Source organism: Myodes glareolus, chromosome 12, assembly GCF_982192425.1.
Source record: "Myodes glareolus chromosome 12, mMyoGla1.1, whole genome shotgun sequence".
NCBI lineage: Eukaryota > Metazoa > Chordata > Mammalia > Rodentia > Cricetidae > Myodes > Myodes glareolus.
In genome coordinates, this window is record NC_142037.1 from 16,725,028 (window position 1) to 16,751,388 (window position 26,361).

Here is a 26,361-nt window from a genome sequence, read left to right on the forward strand (position 1 = left end):
GTATAAGGGATGGGAGTTTGGAAATTTTATGAAGGAACCAGAGAGTCTGTGAGGTCAAGTAGATTTAGAATAACATAGTTGTCAAAATTTTAGCTGTCTTCATGCAGTGGTCAAGCAAAAGTCTACTTTTGGAGTTTGGAATTTGGCATAAATTTCCTCACCAGATGTATTTTAAACTTATAGTCAAGGAAAGTTTTCATTTTTTTCAGAGTCTGAAGAATGAAATGTTTATTTTGGACAATGCTCACATATTCACTGTTTCATCGATGAAAGATCATTTGCAGAGGGCTTTTATTGTCCTGAAAACTATAACAACTTCAGAATTCCACCAAACATTTACATGCTCCCATGGCAATGAATGACATCACTGAGCATCTGGTCACAGAGGCTCCTCCACTCTTATGCTTCTCCTTCCCCAGACTTCTGCTAGATTCCCACAGCGCTGTGTCATCACAATCAGCCTTTGCTGGGCCACTGGCTCTTCAGGACACAACCACAGACTTCAGCCTCACAAGCCTGTTTTGATGTCATTTGTCTGAGCAGATCTTTCACTCATATAAAGGCCCAGTGGTTTGAGGGTGAGAAGAAAAGAAGGCGTAGGTGAGAATTTCTGATGTGTCTCCACGGAGAAGCCAGGACTGGTCACATTTCACCTTCAATCAGATAGGAATCAGCTCATGCTGCTCCCAAACTCTTATGTTCAGTTTTAGTTCTTTTTTATTGACTTTTATTGAGTGATCCAATTTCTCTTCTTTGTCTTCCATCCCCTACTTTTTGTTTTTATGATCCAGTGTGTAGGTGAGGCTTTTCACTGAAAGTTTGAAGGGACTTATTGAAGTTTGTTTGTTTGTTTGCTCATTTCAAGCATCATTTTCAGTGTGTATTTTTTTTTAGCAATTCAAACTCTAGTTTGATGTCTTGGATTTACTTCCTTCTTTTATTCATCTCTTTATCTCTTTTGAGTGTTTTTGGATTCATTGTCTAGAAGTTCTCTCAGGTCCCTTTTGCTAAGGAATTTGGTGGTCTGGGAGGAAACATGTTATTTGGGGGTTTCATGTTGTTTTTATTTCTGCACTGGTATTTGTTCATCTGAAATCAGTATGTTGGTTGAATTTTTCTCTTCACTTTGCTCTTTCAGCAGAAGTGTTCACAGTGTTCATGGGGTGGCTGATTCAGAGTGGAGTTGAGCTGTTGACTTCTTCAGTTTGTCTGATAGTTGAGGGTTACAGAAATCTTCTGCTTATCAGCTGCATTCTGCTAAGTACTTCTGCTATGTGTCTCCAGCAGCTTAGCCTAAGAGTTTGGGACAAGTTTTTTCTGTCAGGGTGAACTAGTCCTGGGTCTCAAAGCTGTATAAGGCAACTAGAAGATCTCAATAAGGCAGGTGACAGAGATTAGCACCTTTGAGTCACGGATTTTGACTTGAGTCCATAGGGAATGGACTGGGATTTTGGCAAGACTCAAAGGGAGGAAAAGGGGCTGGGAGGAGATGAGAGTCCCTAGAAAGTAGTCATATAGCCCAGGTTAGATCTAGAGCACATTGATCAACTAGATTGACAAACCAGAGAGTCCCCAAACCTTTGCATATCTGCTTCCCAGTGTTGGATTACAGATACACCCCACAATGACTAAATTCAAATATAGGACCTTATGTTATACAGCAAGCAGTTTACACACTGAAACATCTCTCCTACTCCTGATAACTAATATTCATTACTGTTACAACTTCACAAAATATAAGTAAACTAAAGACTTCTGGAATTCTGTTGGGTGGCCTTTAATCTTGAGATTTAAAAATAACTTTGCTAGTTACAGAATTTAAATAGGTCCTAGTATCCTGTTAGGAAGGGGAAAGTGCTAAAATCATGTTCAATAACAATATTTTTATAGAGAAATACAATTAAAAAATAAAATCATATTAGATTCTGAATGGAGAAAAGTAAATATATGTTAACAATAAGTATTTTTGTTCGGTGTCTCTGCTCAGCAGGGATAGATTTTCTCATGCTCCCTTTAAGCTCTGCTTCTTTTAATTATAAAAAAAGACAAGGAGGCAAGTAAATGTCTGTGGTAAGCCACGATTTTTCTCTCTGTTCATGAGACTTGAGGCTTATAACCACACAACCCCCATTTCCTGGTTGGGTGCAGTGTAAGAGTGCAGGCAGTACATATGCACACTGCTGGATACTCGGTCACTGAATGCTGAGCTGAGCTGAGCAGAGCAGACACACTCACACAGAGGGACATGTGTCACTTGCTTCCCCAAAGCCTGCTTTATGTGTTGGTGGTCTTGGCCTTCTCTGGTACGGATGTTTCACAAACAGCTAATGATACTAAGCAGGAAGCACGGATCCTGGCATATGGTGCTTTACACAAACCTGAGGGGGAACAGGGACTGGATTTGAAAGCAAGCAGAATGTGTTCTTGGGGCGTAAGTTAATCTAGTTCCGTCAATGTTTTATTCTAAACATTATGGCTTCGCCTCTGTTCTCTAATGTTTCCACAGGGTCATCTATAGCCCAAAAAGCAACTCAAGTACAACAAGCTATAAACAAGCAGGAAGGGGAACAGGTCACTTTGGACTGTTCCTATGAGACAAGTAAGAGTTTTTACCAGCTTTATTGGTACAAACAAACTCCTAGTGGTGAAATGATTTTCATTATTCGTCAAGTTTCATCTTCTCATCACAATGAAAGCAGCGGCCGCTACGCTGTTGTCTTCCAGAAGACAGCCAGGTTCTTCAGCCTCATCATCTCAGCCTCACAGGTGGAAGATTCAGTGAACTATTTCTGTGCTCTAGGGGAACCAGCTCACAGTGTTTGAAGTGACAGCACAGACTTACCAAATACAGGAGCTCCTTAAGCACAGCCCCTCTGGGGGAGCCCTGCTGAGAACACACCTGCACACCCAGACAAGAAGGCCCCAACCACGGCTGCTTCGTGGGCGGTCAGCATCAGAAGTATACTTCTAAATAAAAGACTCTTCTATAAAATTTGGAAACAGTTATTATGAGCAACTTTGCTTCTAATATATTGTCTTGAATTTTTAAATAAAAATCATAAAATCTATGAAAAGTATTTCTACAGTCAAAATCGTACATTATAATGACTTAAACTGTTGGTTTCTCTTAAAGATGATAAGAGCATCCATGCAAGTCTAGGTATCTAGACTAGAAAAGAACATAATTTCTTTATGAACGTTACACTTAGAAAAGAAGGGACATTACAAATGAGGTAGTCAAAGATAAATTTTAAGCAATTCACCTCATGAAATTACTTGCAGTCACTGGGGTGTCCCTGCAATCTTTGTCTTTATATCTGGTACTGAATCTGCATGACTGACAGTTGGGTAAACTGAAAGTTGGCAAGGATGGTCCCATGACGGCAGGCTCTGGGTGTGCTTAGACTTGCAAAGATCTAATGAGAGACACAAGACTACTGGGAACCTGTTTTGTGCTTGCCTGTTGTGTAGAAGTTTGCTCAAAAGTAAACCTTTCATACTAAAGGTAACCTCATTAAAACACAGATTGTTAAAAGGTAATTAAAACAATAGTATAATTTAAGATACGATGTAAGAGAGGAGGTAAAACAACTGGATGTCCTAAATGGAAACAGTCTAACCCGAGGTAAACTTCTTAGGCTCACAAAGTAAGCAACTCAAATGTTAGAGGAAGACCCCAGACTGCCTAAATCCACCATTCTTCTCCCTCCTTAAGCAGTTTTACGCAGTAACAAGTGCTAAGAGACACTCTTAGACAAGCTAAGCTGCCAAAACAAAGTAGAGAGCGGATGAGCTGCTTGGACCAGAGTAACTACCTGGGAAGAGCATTCTCCCAACTTCTGAGTTGCCTGTAGCTTGTGTAGTACACTCCAGGCTTTCAGCTTTCTTGAGACAATTTGGATTTTTCTTTAACAAACATGCTTGAATTTAGAGAAGAAAAGAGCCACACTCAAACTTCAAATTCAACTTGAATTTTTAATTGAGTTGGACCACAAAAAGACCATTTGTCCTTTATGTTTGTACAGAGCAGCAAAAACAAGCACTTGGGAAGATTTATGAAATTCAATCCTTTTGCAGGTGTGCTACACCATTAGGACAATTTACTCTCTTTCTTGAGACCTTTTCTCTTGATGATTCATGGTTCTTTGGATGTCTCAATTGCTCAGTGATCATTAGTTTCCTTAGTTGGATGATTTTATTCTACTGGAAAGATAAAAACAAAACCCTGCCCTCTTCTAATCAAGAGATCTCTCTTGTTCAAATCTAATATCCATCAATCTTCGTGGTATCTGTGTCTTTTCTTCTCCTGTGGAAACTAAAGCAAAACCTTTTGTAGAGCATAACACATATCCTGGTTCCCATTCTGAGGTCAATACATCTTTAAAGAGTGCAGACTGATTTAAATCAGAAGATATTTTCTACTACCCAATGTCTTTCCATTGCTGTCATTCCTTTCTCAATAGCACTTAAAAATTCAGAGATAACAAAGCGTTGTGCAATCTATCTCTGGGTCCTCTATTACCCCTTAATGTTTATTAAGCATATCTTTTAAATTGCAATTAGATCTTTCTATAATTGCTTGCCATGTAGGATTGTGTGGTATATTTGTAATATGCTTTATGTTGTAATATGCAAAAAGGTTTCTTTTTCCTAGAGAAATATGCTAAAATATTGTCATTCTTAATTTGTATAGCTATCTCCATGATGGCCATAGCTTGTAACAAATGTGTGACTACAGAATCAGCCTTTTCAGAACTCAAACAGTTGCCCATTGAAATCCTGAATATGCATCTAAGGTATTGTGCATATATTTATTTTTCCAAACTCTGAAAAATTAAAACATCCATTTGCCAAATTTCATATCTTTGAGTACCTTTTGGATTACTTCGTGCAGGCAATGATACAAAGTGAGTATACAAAGAATAAGCAGAACATTTATTTCCCTATAATTTATTTGGCTTGCTGCCAGGTAATAGAAAAAAACTTTCTTTAAACCTTTGCTGTTAACATGGTGTTTCTTATGAAGTTCTGAGGCTTCGAGCACATTTCCTATCAATAACTGATCAGTTTCATCATTACCTTTTGCTAGAGGGCCTGGTAGACCTGTATGGGATCTGATACATGTTATATGCAAGGGATAGTTTCTATTTCTGATTACTTGGTGTAGTTGGATAAATAACAAAGCTAATTCTGAACTATCTGAAATAAGATTAGCAGTTTCAATATGTAAAACAATCTTTCTTCATATTAAGATCAGTCACTGTATTGAGAGGTTCTAGAAAATCCAATAATACCTTGAGAAATAGCATATATTTCTGACTATTAACTGGAATAACAAGGGATTTGAGCCACTTTAATTACTTTTCCTGACTTGTAACCTGCCTTTCCTCATTTATTTGTATCAGTATAGAATGTAGGAGCTCCAGAAATTAGTATTTATCACACAATGTGATAAAGAGTCCAATTAGCTCTTTTTATAAACTGAAGTTTCTTTCATTTGAGATATTTGTTGCTAATTTCTCCCCCCAAATAGCTACAAACTCTTTGCCAATGTTCATTTTCTTCCCATAATGAGCAAATTACAGCATTATAAAAGGTACCATAAATAATTTCTGATGGATTTATTCCTGTGTTAGATGTCAGGTAAACTGTTTATCTAAATTGTTCTATCATCAATAAAAACTCGGGAGTCAGATATTGGTGTAAAACTCTGACAGAACAAGAAATCAGCAGAGGAACGACCAGCTGACCCTATCTGTCTCCATGCTTCCCAGATCAACAGGATATATGAATCTTTAAAACCCCTCCCTACTTTTTCCTGTGTCTCTATGGTATCCCCACCCCCGATCCTCCAAAATATCTATGGCTAACTCCAGTCAGCTACTCACAGACTCTCTCCCCTGATTCAAGGTTAACTTCACTAACAATCTCAGAGTTTACAGTGTGATCAAATATCCTGCAATAGGTTGGCTTTAATTTCACCAAGAGGAAGAAGACAGGACTGTGAATGGCAGCTGCATATAAAACCTTTTGTGAACAGCTTCTTACACACCACGTAGAGTGTGCAGCTCACACCAGAGCCAGCAGATCCTCTGAGGAATGGTCTGTGCTCTGACTTCTGTGCTGTTCCTGACTATGCAGCTGTTGGTCCTGATTCTCAAACCCCAGGTGTAGGAGGTCCTTCTGTCTATGTGTTGCTTTTATTGTTTAATGAATAAAGAACTGGCTTGGCCTATAGCATGGGAGGAGGAAGGTGGAGTCAGGGAGATGCCATGGAGTCGCTGCTGGAGATAGATGTGCTGAAACTTTGCTGGTAGGCCATGACCTCGTGGAGATATACAGTTTAATAGAAATGGGTTAAATTAATAGGTAAGAGTTAGCCAATAAAAAACTAGAGCTAATGGGTCAATCAGTGATTTAATTAATACAGCTTCTGTGTGATTATTTCGGGTTTATGCTAGCTGGGTGGTGGGAAGAACAAGCAGCCCTCCCTCCAACAGACCCTATTTTGGATTTTGAGTCTAACCTATTATTAATTCAATTTACTCATTTCTAATTAATCTAATAGAGGTCTATTTCTTTTGCACACCAGTGAAACCCTTTATATATACATGATATCATTCAAGCATTGGGAAAAAAAAACCTTATTTTTTTTAATCTATGAACCTCACAGACGCATTTTACTTTGTGTATCCTACTTATCACTGGTGTGGAAATACACTCATGCAAGAGGACGACCTCCTATAGCTGGCGTTCTCCACTGTGAGTTCTGGGAAATAAACTGAGGCCATCAGACTTTCATGGCAAACACTTTTCCCAGTGAGTCATCTCTCTTCCCTCACAAGTACATTTTCAGGAGTTGTAGTTACTTAGGAACCCTAGCAAGACTTTTCAGAAATATTTTGTAAATTCTGGGCTTCACCATTCTTCTCCACTGACCTCTTATTGGAGTTAATCTGTGTGTCTTCTCACTGTGTGCAGGAAAAAAGAGAGAGCGAATAAAGCAGGCCTACAATTACTGCAATCTGCACACTCTCCATCCCAGAACATTTTCTAGTGGCCGTGTGCTGTGGCCACCACCAGATGGCAGTGTCTCTCTGTCAGAAGGGTGGGGGTTGGGGGTTGAGGGTTTGTGGTGAACCAAGCCTGTCTCTGACTGGCTAAGCAAACCCTGAGACTCTAAGGACAAGGACCAAAGATTAAATATAAACTCATCAATCAGCACTGACTCCTCTGTCTTAGGAACCGGACTCCACTTCAGGGTACAGCACAGTGTTTCCTGTGACATCAACAAAGAAAGAATGAACAAATTTCTGGAAGTGTCTTTGATGACACTATGGCTTCAACTGGCCAGTAAGTTGGGGCTGATAGTGATGGGAATGGGGAGACCTAAGTTCAGAGGTCCTGTGAATGAGAAGTGTTCATTCTGGAAATGCAATTTGAAAACATAATTCCTGACTCTTGTTTTCTAACCTGTGCTTCTCTCTAGGGGTGAACAGCCAACAGGGAGAAGAAAATCCTCTGACTCTGAGCATCCAGGAAGGTGAAGATGTCACCATGAACTGCAGCTACAAAACTTATTCAGTCACTCTACAGTGGTACAGACAGGACTCAGGCAGAGGCCCTGTCATGCTAATCCTACTGCGTTCAAATGAGAAAGAGAAACGCAGTGGAAGACTAAGAGCGACCTTTAACACCTCTACCCAGAGCAGTTCCCTGTCCATCACTGCTGCCCAGGCTGCAGACACTGCTGTTTACTTCTGTGCTACAGATGCACAGTGTGCAGCAGGCACCTGCAGCCCTGGCATAAACCTTTAGAGTTCTTTCCTGGTCCCCAGCACTGAACGGAACGGAGCTTATGTTGTCCCATGAGTGTCTGCTGGTAACGGGAAAAGAGACCCTGCTTTAATTGTGTCATTTCTCTTTGTTTGTTTGTTTGTTTTTTAGCTCCTTGGGCTGGGGCAGAGAGCAGCAGAGCGCTGAAATGCCAGGGTTTGCTCTGCACGTCCTGGCCATGGGTCCTCAAGCTCACAATCAGGACAACCTCTCCAACTCCTGCTGTAAAATCTGGGCCACTAAACATAGGGAGCCTTCAGGCTTTGGTTTTAATAGGCACTGTGTCCTTGTTCAGGATGAAGAAAGATCCATCTGTCCCTTGTGCTGTCCTGAGGTCTAGTTGGCTCCTTGAGAGACCAAAATTATTCTTACATCTCTCCAGTTCCAGGACAGTGAGCTTGGATCTGACAATAGACTGAGAAGCTTCTAAACACTTTAATTAAGCCTTCCTTTTACAGTTGGGAATTGAAGCCATTGCACACTAGCAAGGCCAGAAAAACAGAACCAAACTCAGAAGAACAGAACCAAACGTCTGAATCGTATTTTGCCTTTAAGAGTTCTGTGATTTTTCAGGCCCTGATTTACTCACTGGGAAAATGAAAATCTATACGAAAGTCAGTTCCCCATCCCTGTGTGGAAGCTTGTCCCTTGCGGCCACGTTCTGATGAGCCCTATGGAAGGAAGAATACGGAAACTGCTGTGAGGGGCCATGTAAGAAGAGCAAGAAAGGAGTCAGTTTTGAGAGCGCATGAGCAGCACTCCCCAGATGAGGAAAACCGGGGCTAGGAAGGGGCAAATGGGATCCAGGTGATTGGAAGTCTGTGCTGTGACAAGATCGTCCGTCCTTGCCGTCATCCCTGCATTCATTCTTGAGAACTAATGTTTATCCCACCTTCTGATGAGAGTGCTCATCCACCACCTTTACACACAACCTAGGAATCCTTCCAAGAGGTGGTACCCCCCACAGGGCTTGGCCCTCCCACATCAATCAATATTCAAGATGTCCCACACACTCGGTTACAGGTCAACTTGGTGAAAGCAATTTTTCAATTGAGGATCCCTCTTTCCAGGTAACTCCAGTTTGTGTCAAGCAGAAAAAAATAAACTGAGCCACACAAGATGTTTTCCAATAATGTTTGTTTCATTAATATGTTAATGTGTTGCTAAGATTCAGAGAGATGGTCCCGCACATGCACACAGCATGGATGGCCAAACCTCGTCTCCCCTCTTTGTGGACCTTTCCCATGCCCTCAAGCTTTTAGGTGAACTTCTTTTTAACATCCAGCAAGAACAACACAGGAGCTTGTGTGGTTATTGTTTTACAGGGCAGGTTAGGGAGGAGAGTCTGACTTCTTTTACTTAATGCCCTCCAGGACCAACACTTTTGCTGAAAAATGAGAATTTTACTCATCTTTTTGGTTGAATAACTTTCTTTGTGTTTATGCTACATTTTGTCTGCCCTTTGCTGATGGTAAACTAAATTGACTTCATATCTGAACGCTATGAATAGAGTCACATAAGCATAAACAAGTATGTGAGCACATGCACACGTGTATACAACTAATGTATGCCAATTTCTCCTTCTCTATGGGTTGTTTGATTTCTATGCCAGAACCTTTTTAATCTGATACAATTAAATCATTTATTTTTTTGTATGAAATCATATTCCTTATTCCCTAGATAATTAGCTTAGGACAGAACATCCTCCTTGATTTGGGGTTCTTATTGTACAGTTTTCAGCAAACTAAGGACAAGTGAGATAATGACATTCCACAAAACATCAAGTTCTCAGAACAGCATGAGTATGACTTTGGTTACAGGCTACAGAAGGACAAATTCTGAGGAGTCTGCACTACTCACAATGTCACTACTGCAGAAAGACAATTCTCATTATTTATATGTGTACACTTGAAATTCAATAGACATACAATAACCACAAAAGCACAATGCATACTTTCCTGAGATGATATTTTGTGGCTTTGCCAAATAATAATATTGTGTGCTGAAGATTTATTAAAGAACTCTTGAATTAATTTAAAAATTCCAAAACACTAAACTCAGAAAAGCTTGTTGTAGAGGGAGACTGCTTTGTTTCCTGGCCACACAGGCCTGAATAATCACACAGAAACTTGATTAATTACAATATTGTTTGGATAATACCTTAGGTGTATTTCTAGCTAGCTCTTACATTGTTATTAGTCTATGTGTTACCACAAGGCTGTGACCTAGCCATAAGGTTCTGGCATCTTTCTCCTTTGGCAGCTACATGGCATCTCCCTGACTCTGCCTTCTTTCTCTCGAACATCAGTTTAGTTTTCCTGCCTAGCTCTATTCTGCCCTGACATAGCTCAAAGTAGCTTCTTTATTAACCAATAGTAATAAAACATATTCGCAGCATACAGATGGAATTCCCACATCATCTCTCATTTTCTGTCTAAATAAAAAGAAAGGTTTTAACTTTAACATAGCAAAATTACATATAACAAAACAAGTATCAGACAAGAATAACAGTTACAATATTTATATCTACTTTATCTCTTATTAAACTAAGGAAAACTATAATTTTAACTATCTAGTCTTCAACTCTATTGAGGACCCCAGAAGAATATAATATTTTCTTGGAGCCAAGACAGGAACCGATATGTGTACAGGTGTGGTGGGAGAAGATGTGGGCATGAACTCCCTCTAAAGTGATGAGTGAGAATTCTCTTCACAAGGGTATGTCCCTGGCTCCAAGAAAACAACAGTGTCCATATACTAAGATATCTCAGAACATGCTTTGTCGTGCTCACAGTAAGCTGTACGATGCTTAAACTATCATAAGAGAGATAGGATAGATGTTACGTTCGTGGACTGGGGAAACATAAGGAACACTTTTCCCCGCACGTCAAAAAGATGACAAGGTAATATTCTCTCTTGTGTCCTTAGATACACAAGACTCTGCAGAAAGTTTTTGGTGTGTCCTTCTTGCAACCCCACCCAGACTACAGTGCTATCCTTCTCTACTGTCACAATTTAAAATTCAGGATACATTCTCACATTCAGAGAAGATCATGCTGCAGTACAGAAAGAAACCACAAGGGGGAGATATCCCTTTATGCTGGTGATAAATACAAATTCATACATTGCTTCTAAACACATGGCCCCAGTCATCAATCTCTATAGAATGGCATGATCTTGGGGGAAAGTGTTTGTCTTGTTTAATATAGGAGACATTTTATTTTATATTTATATATTTCTTCTCTTTTTTAAATTTATTAGATTTTTTTAAAAATACCAATCCAAGTTCACACTCCCTCCATACACTCTCCCACCCACCCCACTTCAGTCCTCAGAGAGGGTAAGGCACATTGCTTTGTGGAAGGTCCAAGGCCTTCCCTACTATATCTAGGCTGAGCAAGGTTTACATCCAAAGAGAATGGGTTCCCAGAAAGCCAGTACATGCAGTAGGGAGAAATCCTGGTGCTACTGCCAGTGGCCCCTCAGTCTGCCCCTGCCATGAAACTGTCAACCACATTCAGAGGGACTAGTTTGGTCCTGTGCTTGTTCCTTCCCAGTCCATCTGGAGTTGGTGAGCTCCCATTAGCTCAGGTAAACTGTTTCAGTGGGTGAACCCTTCATGGTCTTGACCTCTTTTCTCATATTCTCATTCCTCCCACTCTTCAACTGAACTTTGGCAGCTCAGTCCAGTGCTTTCATGTAGTTCTCTGCCTCTGTTTCCATTAGTTGCTGGATGAAGGTTCTATGGTGATATTTAAGATATTCATCAGTTAGACTACAGGGAAAATCAAGACTGGGCCCCCTCTTTTCTATTGCTTAAGGTTTTAGCTGGTGTCAGCCTCATGGATTACTGGGAATTTGTCTAGAGCCAGGTTTTTCTAACCCTATAATGGCTCCCTCAATCAAGATATCTTTTTTCTTGTTCTCATCTCTGACCTTCCTCCATCTCGACTATCCTGTTCCCTCAAGTTCTCCTCAACCCTTCCCTTCTCCCCCACTCTTCCCCTTCCACCCTCCCTTCTCCCCCCCACCCTCATGCTCCCAATTTTGTCAGGCGGTCTTGTCTGTTTACAATTTCCAGGTGGATATATATATGTTTTTCTCTGGGTTCACGTTATTACTTAGCTTCTCTAGGCTCATAAACTATAGGCTGAATATTCTTTGTTTATAGCTAGTATCCACTTATGAGTGATACATACCATATTCATTTTTGGGGTCTGGGTTACCTCATTAAGGATAGTGTTTTCTAATTCCATCCATTTGCACGCAAAATTCAATATTTTTTTTCCACCGAGTAGTACTCTAATGTGTTAATGTGCAACACTTTCTTTATCAATTCTTCGGTTGAGGGGCATCAAGGTTGTTTCCTGGTTCTGGTTATTACAAATAATCCCTCAATATAAATCTCACCACACTGAACCTGATAGAAAAGAAAGTGGGAAGTAGTCTTCAATGCACGGGCACAGGAGACCACTTCCTAATAACCCAAGTAGGACAGACACTGAGGGCAACAATAAATAAATGGAACCTCCGGAAACTGAAAAACTTCTGCGAAGCAAGGTACATAGTCAATAATACAAAAAGGCAACCTAATGAATGGGAAAAGATCTTCACCAACCCCACATTAGACAAAGGACTGATCTCCAAAATATATAAAAAACTCAAGAAATTAGACATTAAAATTCTAAGTATCCCAATTAAACATTGGGGTGCTGAACTGAACAGAGAATTCTCAACAGAAGAAGTTCAAATGGTCAAAAGATACTTAAGGAAATGTTCAATATTCTTAGCCATTAGGGAAATGCAAATCAAAACAACTATGAGATACCATCTTAACATCTGTCAGAATGGCTAAGATCAAAAACACCAATGATAAGCTATTCTGGAGAGGATGTGGAGTAAGGGGAACACTCATCCATTGCTGGTGGAAATGCAAACTTGTACAACCACTTTGGAAATCAGTATGGCAGTTTCTCAGAATATTTGGAATCAACCTACCTCAAGACAGATTTTATTTTTAAAACTCTAAATGATTTGGTGTCAGTTATGCTTTTCTGTAAGAGCCTCCATTATTGCAAAAAGAAGTTTTTGGATGAGTGGTGATATAATATATATTAAATATGCAATATATATTAAATATACAGTGTTAACCCAACTGGCATAATTTCAATATTCATATTTTTATAAATAGCCCATATATAAATATATAAAATGAAATTATGCCAGTTGGACTGATAATACTCTCCATAAGAGCCATAGACTAACAAAAACCCCAATACTGTGACTTTCAAAATAATATAGACTATTGCTGCTGTTCTTAGTTACCTCTGAGAGATGGAAGGTAAGTCCTTATAGGTGATCTTCACTTTGGACACAGGACTCTAAAGATGTCTACCATTCATGGTACCAGAAGGTGTTATGTAAGCTGCTAAGAGAGGAAAGCTACCAGTAGTTCCATCCAGCTGCACACCTGTGAACACAGGAATAAGCAGCATGGTAAGACAGCCCTATCTTGTGACTGCAGTATTCAAACCTTGATGGTAACCAACAACTCTTTAAAGGTACTTAAGACCTGAGCAACAGTAAGGGAATTGTGCCTGATACTAGAAACTTAGCCAACTACCCGGGGCTGGTGAGGTCGCAGATCTTAGAGGAGAATATAGGAAATATACTACTTCCACTTTACTGGAATGAAACAGTCTTTAATACACCTGTCTGCAGAAAAGGATACCAGCATGGAGAAAAGGACGCCAGCACAGAGAAGGAAAAATGGCCAGTTAATGATTTTGTGATAGATGGAGGTTTTAGAAGTCTTTGAATGTGAGAAAGTCATGCCACCTTGTCATTCAATAAAATTTTGTGAATTTACTTTTATTCATTCTTTCATGAAACTCACACACACGTAGATAGAAAGACAAACAGACTGTGTGTCTGTGTGTGTTTGTGTGTGTCTGTGTGTCTGAATTTTCTTTCATGTGTAATTTGACATGGCAAACATATGACAGATTTTGTGTCTTAGAGGACATGATGTCAAAGTTTTCATTAAGAAAAACATATTTCTTATAAAAATTTTCCAAATCTCTATTAGAAATGTAGAAAGAAAGGCTGAAGTGAAGTTTTGCATTCTTGTTAAATTGTCAACCATCTCTTTTCTCTAGGAGAAAGGATGCATTGATAAGACCAAAAGGAGCACAGCTGTGTCATCCACGTATTACTAAACTTCATAATAAATCGCATGTCCCATATTCGCCATCAAAAGAGAACGATCTGTAAGCCCATGTTACTTCTGATGGCTTCCAGCACATTATAATAAGACCAACAGTTCCTCAAGACAGTCTGGCATTCTCCCACGCCCATACAGGAAGATGCGACAGAACACAATCAAACCTGCCCCATAACTGCCAACTGCATTTCCTGTTGAGGTGGTGTCAACTTGTAGACTAGTATCTGTATCTGCACTTGTTCCTCTTGAGCACAAGGTACAGATTAAGATCTGGGTTAAGACAGAACACAGAAAGTTTCAGTCAAGTCAAGAGCTAACAATATGCTGAGTCTTAGCCTGCTGGGAGCAACCGTCAGCTTCATTTGTTTGGGTAAGCATGTTCCCCAGCACAGGATCAAGCTCTTATCCCTCAAGGTCATAGGGAGAGAGAACATTGTCCTCTGCTGAGGCTCAGAAGGGAGGGATCACCAGAATTCTGGATCATAAGCTGCTTCATCCTTTAGACTCCCATTGTTACAGTTAAGGCTGATGTCTCTGTGCTTTCTCCATCAGCAACCAGCATGGCCCAGAAGGTAACTCAGGCTCAGACTTCAATTTCTGTGATGGAGAAGAAAACTGTGACATTGGATTGTGTGTATGAAACCCGGCAAAGTACTTACTACTTGTTCTGGTACAAGCAAACAGCAAATGGGGAAATAGTTTTCCTTATTCTGCAAGAGTCTTACAAAGGAAATGCAACAGAGGGTCGTTATTCTCTGAACTTCCAGAGTTCAGAAAGTTCCATTGGACTCATCATCACAGCCACACGGATCGAGGACTCAGCAGTGTATTTCTGTGCTATGAGAGAGGGCACAGTGGCAGAGGAGTCTACAAGAGGCCCATAAAAACCTCAACCAGAGAGAGGCTCTGCGGAGAGACTCCACAGACAGAGAGAGGCGGGGCCTGTAACAGCACAGGAGGGGCTGGCAAAAAACCTTAATGCATTCATGTTGAATGTCTTTCTTTATCAGTCACGGGAAGTGTGCATGTTCAGGACTGAATGAGTCTTCTGAGTATATATTATGGTCTTCAGTTTAGTGTATTTATGGGACTGCCGAGTGAATGAAAGAATGAGTCTCTCATTCCTGTGACTTCTCTTGGGCTCTTTTCATTCTCTTGGTTTGTCTTGTCACATTTCAGTATGACAGGCTTTATTTTATCTTACTATAATTTCTTTTGTTATATTTTGTTGTTATCACTTAGAAGCCTGTTCTTTTCTAAAGAAAGAGAGAAAAGGAGTGGATTCAGATGAGAAGGGACGTGGGGAGGAACTGGGAGCCAAGTGCAGTCGTGCATGTCTGTAGAAATCAGAGGTGACCAAAGACTAGCACCTGAAAAGCACCTCCTTGCCTACCCACAATTTACATCCAGGCAGATCAATAGGACTCAATCACTTGATTAAAAACTGTCTGGGATAGAATGTAGAGAATATGCTAGAAAAAAATAAAACATAATTCATTATATCATCTTAATCTAGTGTTGGTTTTATTGAGGTGAGAAGGCTATTAAATTACCTTCAGACCAAAATGAATAATTCTACTCTTAAGTTGATAAACTTGCAGAATTACTTGTATAAAATACGTAACTGCCTAATCAACTTTAACAAAGTTGTCTCAAATTGATTTTTTTCAAAAAATAGAATTATGATCCAATGGGGTAGAATATTTTAACTTAGACCTCTTGTTATAATCATATTATGAAAGCCTTTTGTGCAACAAGAATAAATATAAAGTGTTCCACAAACCTTGTCTGGGCAAAAAGATTTAGAAAACTATCCACAAATTCATTACTCTTAGTTGGAGGCTTCTTGATGAGGGAACATTTCAGGTGGGATTCGTGCTAGCCTGTCCAGTGTCTTTTCTTTATGACCAGTTTGCAACTGGGGAGTTACACACTGCCATAATGACAGCTACCATGTCAATGAACGTCAGATAATAGAGTGCAGTGTATATCTTGTGTCTAAACAAACATGGCTCAGGAGGAGAGGGAGAAGACAGAAAAGGGGAGGGAAGAAAAGAGAGAGAAAGTTAAGATCATCAAAGGAAGTGAAAGGAAAATTGGGGTGAGAACAGGCATTAATGCGTAAGTAAAGTGGTTTCTCATTGAATTGATGCTATTATTTCTTTCATAAGGCATTAGCTAAGCATGTTAAAGGTGGACAGGGCAATGCACAGAAGACATAACAGAGTACATGGACCATGAAGCTATTATTGCAGACCGCCGGACACCTGAGGGTTATTCTAACTTCTGTAAACAAGGTGATTGACAATGACCATCAGGTTCCAGCCTCAGCTACAGTCTAGTGAGTTTCCTGTTATTTTAGGAAGTTGCTGAAATTATTCATCACCTACCCCACATCTCAGAACTCTTGATCTCGCTCATAATACCTCTGCTTTGTTGTTAAGGCATCCCTGCCTAAAACATTTTGTTAGGTCTGTGTTGGGCAGTATAGGAAAGTAAAATCAGTCTGCCCTTTAAGCTGTTCCATCCTCCAACTGCCCTGGGTCCTGAACCTTTGCTTACCTGGCTTTCTATTCTGCATCCAGTGTAATAGTCTACACTTTTGTTCTGAAAAGACAATGAAAGTAGATAGGCACAAACTACATTTGATGCAGAGGATTTCAGATCCTTGTTCTTTAGCCCTGTTACTCGTCTACTTGTAGCCATTGCCTTTGTCTTACTCTAGTTTGACCTGATCACAACCCGTGAGCTTTACAATGCTTACCCCTGTTATTATTTTGTTCTACACAAAAAGACACAGGTTTAGTAACTTGATGTTTCCTTACACCAAATAACATGGTAGCACATAGGAGATCTTGAAAGACTGAAGGCATAAGCTTGGTCAGTAAAGTGCTTATTGTGTAATTATGAGTTCCCTAGTTCAATCCCCAACACCATCTCAAAATAAAACTAGCCTACACAAATGGTCATTCTTAAAAGCACATATACATAAGAAACAGGGAGAGGTACTTGGTCTTATGGCAGGTTAATAGGCCATGATTTGCTGATGCCCAGGGTAAATGTGTCCCTTTCTGGGTAAATACAGAGGAGGGGTGCATTGGGGGGATGGAGGGGAGAATGGAAGAGAGAATGTGAGAAGTAGAGGAAGGAGAGGCTGTAGCCACAACATAAAATTTTAAAAATTTAGCAGAACCAGGGAGGAATGTTGGCTTGCTTCTTGTGGCTTTTTCAACTTGCTCTCTCATACAAGCCAGGATCATGTAACTGTCCAGTAGTGGAATTGTCCACAATGAGCCGGGATGTTCCAGATCAATCAATAATCAAGAAAGCACCTCCAGAGACATTTCCACAGTATAATCTGAAGGAAGAAAATACTTAATTGGGATTCCCTCATCCCAGGTTACTCTTGTTTGTAGCAAGATAACAAAATTAACCATAGAATTTATCCTTTATCAAGTTGACACACAAATATCATTATTAAAAACAACCTTTCCTTTCTTGTTATTTCTAAGATCTCTTGTTAATATCATGATATAAAACATGGCATAACTTTAGAAGTCTTACAGTCTCTAAAATATTTGAACACTTTGAAAGTTCGATCTCTTTAAAATACCCAAACTCACTTTCAGATTCAAAGGCAAGATATATACATATTTCAAAAATAAAGGCAGATCAAAGTAAACCCAACATTCTCCAGTGCAAATCAGATATCACTCAGTCTCCAGTCTCTAGAGCTCACTTGTGATCTTCTGGGTTCCAAAGGGCTTGGACAGTTCAATTTACCTGGATCTTCAAGCCAAGGCACACATAACTTGTCCCCTGCTTAGGCAATCTCTACTCCATAACTGCTACAGTCTAGGTGGTCATCCACAATAGTCAAGACATCTTTATCATTCTGGGGTCTGCACTACAACTGAGGCTTTACCTTTACTACTAGCCTCTGGTATTATCTTCAAAGATTCTGGCCTTACCTCGAGGCCACAAGCCTCAAATTCTCCTATATGACCTCTTCAGTCATTATGCTTTTCTTGAAAGACATTTACATATTACTGACCAAATTTGGTCGCCATCTTAAGATGCAGTTTTGGTCCCGTCTGGACCACATCTAGGTGTAAACGCTGATTAAATACTTCTTTGATTTCATATTAGTGATACTGGTCTCTTATTAATCACAAATAATTCTTCAGATCCATCTCACTAGCATAAACTATCTCAGTAAAGCAAAAGTTTCACTCCAGAGGTGTTAGTCTCTTGTCAATCAAAGCTGATTGTTCAGCCCTAATTGACCAGAAACTACAGATTCTTAACTCAAAATATCACATGAATATCATGAATATTCCAAACAGAGTTTTTGGGGGACTCTCAAGCATCTCTCTGAAACTTTGCAAGCAGAACATCTATCATTAGCATTCTTACCATCCAAACTCCCTCAACATCTCATTAACCATGGCCAACAGATCCAAATACTCTATTTTTTCAAATATAAAACATACTTTAAAGTATAAAACATCACATGGTCATATCCACCAGAATGGGCACCAATTTTCTGTTTCATTTACTTTCCCTGTTGTTAAAATAAAACATTGACCAAAGAAACTTGAAAAGGAAAGGGTTTATTTCAACTTACAGCCTGTAGTCAGTCATTGAGGAAAGTCTAGGCATGGAATCCAGGCAGAAATGGAAGAAGAACCTTGAAGAAATGATGTTTTTTGACTGGCTTCCCATGGTTCGCTCAACATGCTATCTTATGCAATTCAGGATGACAAGACTCCTGAGGGAGGCCCTCCCACATTAACTGTTAATCAAGATAATGCCCCACAGAATGCACATAGGCCAACCTGATGGAGGCAATTTTTATGTTGAGGTTTTCTATTCCCAGGTGACTCTAGTTTGTGTCATGCTGACAAGACTAATCAGACCACAAGAATCACAACACAATTCTAAACTTCCTATTTTGTAAATCTGCCCACAGAGGACACTGTTTTCAAACAGCAAATGACTTTTCTGTAGAATAGAGCAAAGATGCAAAAACCTTCTTTTCTACTGCTATAGCAAGAGTCTCTTGACTCATCATACTTTAGATAAAAATGGAGGAAGACTCTCAAATGCCAGAGGAAAGCTGATTGCCAAGAATGGCTCTTCATGCCAGTCCCTTTGATCTCCCTATGATGAAGATATCTAACTGTCCTGAAGTTCAGAACAACCTCTGTACACTTCTTTTGGTGTCCTGGTTATATTTATTTTCTGGAGATCTCCCAGGAAAGAGTGAGCTGCTTCTAGCTCACATGGTGACCTTGCTGTTCACCCTGAAGCTTAGAGTGCTCGGTGGGCGTCACTCTGCTTTAGTCTATCTTCACAGAAGAAACAGTGTTGAACAGACACTTTCCTATTGACTGAGTTCCCCACACAGCACTGAAGCTTCAGGAGGCTGCAGAGCCCAGGCCGTGCCCTAGCCTGATGGTTGCATCTGTGCATTTGCAGCAGCTGCTCTGGAACTGAGAGGCACCTCCTCATCTCTTGTCCCTCATGGTCCTTTCCTGCATGTACAACACCCTCACCTGAGCTTCCAGTGCTTCCTGAAGCTCACACCAGGAAGCCAGCCTGTCTAGGGCATGGAGGACTTTCAGACTGAGTGCATGGAGGATGGAAACTCCTACCTGAGGGCCCTCTGGCAATGGAACAGAGGGAACTGGGTGTTCCTCTGCCCTGAGTCACAACTGCAGAACTGTACACAAACCACATGAGACTTGCAGAATAAGAGAACAGGGTCCCTGTTTCAGGCACTTTCAAGGATTTGACACCCTGTGTAAAACTCTATAATGCCTTTCTCTATTACAAGCACACAGAGCATTCCTCCTGCAGTCACCATGTGCTGTGGCATACTGGCCCTCTTGCCCCTATCACTCTGGAACTCATCGACTTTGATTTGTTTTTGTCATCCCACCTTTTCATTATGGGTCTTTGATTGTAACAGGAGTGTCCAAATGCACACATTTTTAAGTATCCCAAGAAAAGGAGATCATTCATTAAATCCAAATTACATAAAAATTATTATCTTGTTACTCTGTGTGATTAGATCATCTTCTTTAAATTAATTCAAAGGTCAATAAAGATATTTTAGTCAAAGCATGCATCTAATTTCTGGATATAATAATTAGCTGTTTTTATATACCATAACCCAGTTGAGATATTTTCTTCCTTGGGCAACTGGTCCCTTATTTCTCAGAGATCCCTCACATCTTACACCACCAACGTCATCAAAGAAGGACCATCTCCATCCACTGCACTCCACCCAGACTCTCAGCCAGGTCTGATTTAGGAGCTTCAAGCTCATAAGACTGGGAGGGAGGGAACTCAGTAGTGTTTGCCCTGACACGGTTGCTGGGTGGAGCTGACTGGTTGTAGGAGGAGAGACACTTCAACAGCCATCCTGACACCACAGCCCAGGGGTTGGTTACTTACTTCTGTCTCCAGCAGTCAGACAAGCACCATGAAGAGGCTGTTGTGCTCTCTGCTGGGACTGCTGTGCATTAAGGTTTGCTGTGAGTATGGTTGTCCACATTCAGGGGACAGAGGGGATTCAGTTCAGCATGTGGAGGGGTGGGAAAGCAGCTCAGGTGTCCTGCAGATCTCCCACCGTCCCAGAGGATATTGGGGGCAGGGTTCAGGGTTCTGCGGATGCTCAGTGATCTCCATCTGTGTGTCTTTCTCTGTTTCTAATCAGGGGTGAAAGGGCAGCAAGTGAAGCAGAGTCCTGTGTCCTTGGTGCTGCAGGAAGGAGAGAGTGCAGAGCTGCAGTGCAACTTTTCCACCAATGCAAACCAAATGCAGTGGTTTTACCAAAGTCCTGGAGGACACCTCATCAGCCTGTTTTACAATCCTTCTGGAACAAAAAAGAGTGGAAGACTGACATCCAAAACAGTAGCTAAAGAATATCGGAGCTCTTTGAACATTTCCTTCTGTCAGACCACAGACTCAGGCACTTATTTCTGTGCTGTGGATCCACAGTGCTCCACACACACCTGCAGCCAGTACACAAACCTTCAGCTGGATGGGTGTGGTCTTTCTCAGATACAACGCACCCGGAAATCCCAACAGAACATCTAGTTTATGTCTCCTTTATATTTTTATCTTAATTTCTCAATATATATTCTCTCCTAAAGCAGAAATGTTCATCTTAGAACTAACAGAAAAGCTGATGGGAGGACTGAATTAACGCGAGCATTTAAGCCACAATTTGCTGAAGCTGTAAGTGGTAGGGAGCAAAGGGAAAGGAAGGCAAAAGGCAGTCGTCCACATAAAACGGCTGTGGACAGGGATGCAGCTCAGTTGTGTCTCAAGCACATTCAGTCCTGACCACGTGGGCCACAGCAAGAATGAACACATGCATCTGATCTACTGATGCAGTAGGAAATCGTTTCCAAGTGTTCCTATGCTCTTAAACAGATGTGAGTAGAACTTAAAGGTGTTTTTTTTTTCCCTCACCTGCCTCAGACCTGTTTATATTCTTGGAGTTTCTCTGGACTAGGAACCTGCCCTATTCTGAAGAGTGATCTCTGTATGTTTAAGCATATGGCCTTGGCTGACTGGATGGTTGTGAGTTCTCCTTGTTTTATAGTGTAATTAGAGTTTATTTTCCCTTTGTTACTCTTTTCATTGATCTTACTCATTATTACCAGTAAACTACTGGAGTCTCAAACTATTATTGTTTAGTGGTCTTTTTTTTTTGAAGCCCAGTCAGTTTTGGCTTTATATATTTGTAAGAGTGTTACTAGGTAGATACAGAATTATTGCATTTTCCTAATGCATAGCATTGTATTTATTTAGGATTCAACACAGGAAATCATTCTGTCACTGATCTACGTCCCTAGCTTTGAGACTAATTATTTGGCTGCCTTCCTGTGCCCCTTTTCGTGGGAGGTCCAGTCCATGCTGTTAGCCTCATCCTCTATGACCAAGAATCCATAACTTCCATCCCTAGCTGAGGTTCCTAGACTCCTCCCAACTTAGCTCTACCCACCATGCCAGCCATACCCATCCAACTGTAAGCCCTTAGGTTCTCCTTTACTCAGACACCAGATTTGCAATGCCATCCAACACACCCTGGCAACCCAAGGGCCACTCCTCTGTGGGGAGGAGCAGTAGACCAACAGTTCCAAAAATTCCACTACCAGCTAAGGTACACATGGTGTCTAACCCACCTGCCTTCCTGCACATCTTTTGGCATACCACCCTTCAGGTAGGAATATTCAACTCTCTCAAATAAACACTTTTAGACCCACTGAGCACATTTGCCCCATCCTCAGTCTGGGAGACTGGTCTCACCCCCAACCTCAACTCCATCCATCTACACTAACTCTACCCATCTTCACTGTTCACACCCTTTACTAGGCCGACTCCAGACTCACTATACTGACTCTACTCATTCCTGACACCCCGTGTCATATAATCATCAACACATTAAATTTATAAAACAAAGAAAGCACATTGAAGGAAGCAAGTGAGAAGGTGGGGCATAGAACTAAACAGAGAGTTCTCTAAAGAAAATTAAAGAAAATACAAATGACTATAAAATACATACATGGTCAATATCCTTTGCCATCAGAAAAATGTAAATTAAAATTGTTTTTGAGATTTTTTTTTCACATTAGTTGAATGGGAAAAAGTTTAAAAAAAAGCAGGGGGACAGCAAATTCTAGCAACGATGTGCAGAAAGTGGAAAAGGAAAAACATATTCACTGCTCCATATGATGAAACTCATACCTGGCACCATTCTCAGATCAAGAACCTGTAGATAAACAGATCATAGTTCTTAGAGCAGAAAATAATACTATTGCTTTGCTGAGTGGACACAGTTAAAAATTGACTTCTATTGAGAAATTGAGAAACTTCTGATTTCAGTGAATGGAGACTGACACAGTGACCCACAACTGGCCAAGGTGAGCAGTGTAATAGAATGCAGAGTTCTCACCCCTAAAGGCAAAATATTTACCACACCCCCTCTCCAAGGCTTGGGAACTATTGTGGAAGCGGAGGCAGATTTTGTGTAAGAGCCAGAGGAGGTAGATGACCACACAGAAACAGTGCCTTTTAGGAACCGCAGGACAGCTGCACGTATGAACCCATGGGTTGTGACAGCACACACTAAACCTACGCAAGCCCAACCAGGACCAAGCTCCAAACTTGAGAGCAAAGGTGGTCACACAGCTCCACCAGCAGCCATGATGTTGTTGACAATTGTTAGCTTCAGGGCACCATTGTTAGGCCAAGAATGTGTAATTAGACAGGTCAGAGCACTAGGGAAGACCTTACAGGTATTGTGCCACTATAGGAACATAGTATTAAACCAACTTCTAATGACATCACTAAACCCAAAGATAAAAGCATGTCTCAGCCGTCATCAGAGAAGGTTCTATTAGTAGTAATAGATGTCAGTTGACACATAAAAACACAACTTACTGGTCAAGGTGCAGAGAATAAGTGACGATGGAATGTCCAGCTATAAACGGGATATCTTTATCATAGTTTTTACTCTCAAAGTTCATGAATCATTTAGAAAGAGGATGTGGAAAGACTGCTAGAGCCAAGAAAGCAGATAAATACAGGGAAATGGTGTCCTCTGGACATAGGGAAGCTGCACATATGAACTCATATCAATTATGACAGCATGCACATGCCCCATGCAACCTCAAACCAAATCAAATCCCAGCGTAGAGAAGGAAGAGAAGAGATGGGAACAGAGGCCTACCTGTAACCAAAGAGTTGTTGACACTTGATATGAAGAGGGTCATTTTTAAGAGTAAATGTCCTGCTAAGTTGACCAAACTTCAGTGGAAAGCCACACATCCAAGAATATTGGGAAGCACAAATTGGACTTGATGGCTGCAAAAAAAGGACATAAGCTTGTATGGTTGGATGAATAGGAAAGTGGTACAGATCTGGGAGGAGTTCAGGAGGTGAATGTGATCAGACACATTGTAAGAAAGTCTCAAAGAACTAAAAGAAGCTCCAGAAGATGTGGCTGGAAAGATGGCTCAATGATTATGAGCACTGACTCCTCTTACAGAAGACCCAAGTTCAATTTCCAGCTCACAGCTGTCTGTTACTCCAGTTCAAAGGGACCCAACACTCACGGCAAAACACATAAAATGAAATTTCAAATAACTCTCAATCTTAAATTTATGTTGTTCAGTATCCTTTCCTTTAGTAGCTGAGTTGCAGTGTTTTGAAAGATTTACAACACCTTTCTTCATGTTTCTTGTGATTCTCTGTTATGATTTGTGTAGTCTGTTAGTTTAGATGTCTCTTTCAGTCCTTGTTAATCATCCTATTCTTGAATTCTCAACCCCTGTACCACTCTGTGAGGAGAAAGCAAACTGTTGCGGCGTCAACATCAAACTATAAAAGACAGAAATGAGAAGACAAGACTACTCCCTACCACTGACCAGTCCACTGCAGGAGTCACTACCTCACCAAAGCTCACAAAACTTATTCAAGGCTTAGTATTGCTGTGGGCTTATCCAGAGGACAAGCATGCCAATTCGCATTTTGCTTGATTTACCTTTTGAAAGCTACTTTTCCTTTGCACCTAAACCTCCAGCAAGATGTTTGCATGGTTGGCACCATGTTAGACTGACTTCTCTATGACATCCTTTTTGTCCTTTATTTCTTATCTTTTCAGGTATCCTTTTTGCTTCCTTTGTGGATTTCTGTCACTTTTTCTTTGTTTCAGTTTTCCATAAAGCCTATCTTTCCCTATTCTAGTATTCCTTCATTAGCTCACACAAAAGCATCCAACCTTTAGTCTATGTTCTTAAATTTATAAAAGAAAAAAATACTGGGAGTTCTCATGATATAACATTGAGTTTATAGTAGACTTCTGTGAGAAACTGAATCTACCACATCTTCTAATAAGTTATTGTGCATTAGCATTCCATTTATTGATCAGTCCTTAACTTTAGTCAGCACCGCTTTGAAATTCTCTAAGAACAGGCTTGGAAGTCTTTGAGAAAACAATAAACAAAAAAGTACTCGAAATACAATATTGTTCAAACATGTACTGTCAAACAGGATATATAAAAATATCTATTGGATAAAAAAGAACCCCAGTTTGAAAATGCACAAAATGTTTTAGCAGATTCTGAAAAAGAATGAGTATGGCTTACTAATAATCACATGGGAAAGAACTCTACATCAAGGGTCAAGAATATATGATTCAAGTCAAATCCAATCATTTTTCTATTATGCTGACTTTCTGTAAAACAATGACTATATCGAGTACTGGGAAGAAGGTCAAACAACTATCCAATATAAAGTCTACATAAGGTCACATGCTTGTCTGTATGACTAGGCTTTCAATTGTAGAAGGATCTACTAAGCAGAAAAGCAGCCTGAGGGCCCACTATTTTCTGTAAAGTGTCCTCCCTTCAGCTGTGGTATGTATGTCACATTGCAGAACCATGGTTCTTCCCAGGTGTGTCCAGCATTCTAAGCAGGACTTCAAGTCTCCCAAGGTACAGCTCAGTACAGGAGAAAAAGTGTGCTGCAGCTGCCCTCAACATGGACAAAATCTTTTCTGTGGGAAGGAATACTGGTGCCAGAGGAAGACTCTTCAACACAGGGTTTGCTCAGAAACCGTTAGGAAGCTCAGGGAACTGTTGGGTGAAGACCTCCACATCTGGCCACAGAGGGGCAGTGCTGCATCAGAGCCGACCAAGTTTGTTTCTTCTAAGTACTCAGCAATGAGCCATGTACTCATCAGGTTGCACTCATCTGCCTGTTGAGAAAGACACCCGAGAGCTGACCACACAGTATGCACTTAGGACCTCAGCAAATACATAGCACTGCTTTCTCTTCTTCAGCTAACATTTTTTGTAATCTTCACATCTTGTCTATTTTTTTCTTCTTTCTATAGTTTTCACACAAGAACAAATATATATTTCTTTTTAAAAAATTGATATTTTGTTTTGATTAATATATCCTTTGGTTCCATTTTCCTACTAATGACATGATTTTGTTCTTGAACATGGCTGGACATACTCTCTTGTTTTATATGCAATATCTTTGTCATTTGTCTGGTGATACATGGTACCAGACTGTTTCTACATATTGGCTATCATGGTCTTGCTGTCGACCCAGTATATAATGGTTCCTTATAAGCTTGCATACGTAGGGGTCTTTCTAGCTTGATGACTTCAGTTAGTCGGATAAACACCCACAAGTAGAAAATCTGAATCATGGGTAATCCTTCCTTTCTTTTTTTTATCTTTCTTTCTTTTAAAAAGAAATCCCTTATTTAAACT

General features: G+C 40.3%; 2 long non-coding RNA genes across 4 annotated transcripts; both read left to right on the top strand.

Annotated features, from left to right (window-relative positions):
- Positions 1 to 394: 394 nt before the first annotated feature.
- Positions 395 to 7,853, top strand: LOC148120158 (uncharacterized). 3 transcript variants are annotated; one of them, XR_015734627.1, is made up of 5 exons: positions 395 to 578; positions 2,507 to 2,599; positions 4,694 to 4,796; positions 7,243 to 7,353; positions 7,490 to 7,851. It is a non-coding gene; the product is annotated as an uncharacterized LOC148120158 (long non-coding RNA). The 3 variants fall into 3 exon arrangements; XR_015734626.1 differs by having other exon boundaries at positions 395 to 600; positions 7,490 to 7,849; XR_015734625.1 differs by lacking the exon at positions 395 to 578 and adding an exon at positions 2,192 to 2,303 and having other exon boundaries at positions 7,490 to 7,853.
- A 6,389-nt stretch (positions 7,854 to 14,242) lies between these two features.
- Positions 14,243 to 15,046, top strand: LOC148120159 (uncharacterized). Its single transcript, XR_015734628.1, has 2 exons — positions 14,243 to 14,429; positions 14,612 to 15,046. It is a non-coding gene; the product is annotated as an uncharacterized LOC148120159 (long non-coding RNA).
- Positions 15,047 to 26,361: the final 11,315 nt, after the last annotated feature.